Source organism: Pteropus vampyrus, unplaced genomic scaffold (genome assembly GCF_000151845.1).
Source record: "Pteropus vampyrus isolate Shadow unplaced genomic scaffold, Pvam_2.0 Scaffold1728, whole genome shotgun sequence".
Taxonomy (NCBI): domain Eukaryota; kingdom Metazoa; phylum Chordata; class Mammalia; order Chiroptera; family Pteropodidae; genus Pteropus; species Pteropus vampyrus.
This window is the reverse complement of record NW_011890509.1, coordinates 5,443-7,205: the sequence shown is the minus strand read 5'-3', so window position 1 is coordinate 7,205 and position 1,763 is coordinate 5,443. Positions and strand designations below refer to the sequence as shown.

The 1,763-nt window shown below is 47.7% G+C and overlaps 1 pseudogene; it reads left to right on the top strand.

The window, feature by feature from the left end:
• The first annotated feature begins 317 nt into the window (after window positions 1-317).
• On the top strand, window positions 318-436 carry LOC111734537 (annotated as a pseudogene).
• The last annotated feature ends 1,327 nt before the right edge of the window (window positions 437-1,763 follow it).

Genomic DNA, 1,763 nt, shown 5'->3' with positions numbered 1-1,763 from the left:
TGAAAGACCTCTTTATCGTTGGGACGAATGACAGGGGGTGGGGTGGGTGGGTGGGGTGTGTGTGTGTGTGTGTAGATCTGAATTAGTTTCTGTTACTCATAATCAAAGTTTAAATTAATATAGCATGTCCAGTTTAGAAACACCCTGCCAAGCTAATTACTTTAAGTAATGTTACTCTAATTACATATGGAGAATGAAACAGAGGAGGCAGCCATGGGAGTGACTCCCAGGTTCCAGCTAAGGTGACGGAGTAGATAACGGTGCTATTGATTACTTAGTGCGAACAGGAGAAAAAGCAGGCATAAGAAAGATCACGAGTCTATGGCCATGCCACCCTGAACAAGCCCGATCCTGTCTTATCTTGGAATCTAAGCAGGGTCGGTCCTGGTTAGTACTTGGATGGGAGACCACCTAGGAAGACCAGGTGCTGTAAGCGTAAAAAAAATAAAAAATAAGAGATTGTAAGCTGACGAGGTCCTTGCAACCTGTGAGGTCAACCAAAGGACCAAGGGTTGCCTCCTCTAAAAAAAAAAAAAAAAAAAATAGATCATGAGTTCAGATCTGAACACATTAAACTGGGGGTATCTGAGAGCCATCTAGGCAGAGATGTCCCTCGGTAGCTGGACCTAGAGAATCTGAAACTCAGAGCACAGGAATGACCCAGATGTGAGAGTCCTTGGCATCGAGGTGATGTGTGAGGCCACGGGGGTACGCAGAATGAGACGAGCTGGCAGGGAGAGCAGATCCCTAGAAATCACCTACGACTGAGGTGCAGGGAGGAGACCGAGGAAGCCCCAGCGGGGAGAGAAGAACCTGAAAACTATTGCTCAGTGGAAGCCAAAGCCGTCACATTTCATAAAGGGGAAATCGACAACGCCAAACGGAAACGTGAGGAGACCAGCAAAATCTTTGGGAGATGTAGAATCAAAGGAAACGTTTTAGGATGTGAGTGACTCGTGCATGTTTAAAGGGAAAGGAGCCTGAAAAAGGGAGTAATCTTGCAGAAAGCAGAAGAGAAGGGAAATAAGTGACGAGGCGACAGGAACAGAGGAGTAGGCGGAAGGGTGAGTGTGGGCTGGAAGGACACTTCATCCTCTGAAACAGGAGACGCCGAGGTAAATGCAGCTGTGCAGAGGTGGACGGGGCAGGCGTCAGAGGATTGCACACCTGACACCTGATGGAGGAGGAGGAGGCAAGGCTGTCTGCGGTCAGCTGAGGGGTAGAGACTTGAGGAGAGAGGTGAAGGGATGGAATAGCTGTCAAGTCACCTCTCCTAGTGGCTGCTGCTATCCAAGAAAATGGCACTTTAAATTCCAGAAAGTGATATGTGTTTGTTTATACCTCGTCCTATTTCAGAAAGAATTTCAGGCAGCAAAGTGGTATGTAAGTTCTGCCGTACGGCTTCTCAAGGGAAGAAATTGCAACTTTCCTATGCTTTTTAGGCAACGAGTTAACCAGGGGAACTGGGACCCGCGCTGAGTCAGAGCAGCCTTTGGGTTGTACACACTCCCCAGCTCCCCGGCCACTGGGCAGCACAGTCTATACTTTGGAGGCCTCCACATTGAGAGCTCTATAGGAAACAAACCGCTGTTTCTAAAGAAGAAAGATTTTGCTCATGTCTGGTTCCTACTCTCTAAATCCCAGTCTCTGGAGAGAAAAGGAAGGAGTTTAAAGTATTAACGGGAGGGCTTCAGGTCTGGAAAAGCTCATGCAGGACAAAAGCAAAGAATACAAGTCACATCCTAGGTTCCCTTGGTGACGTT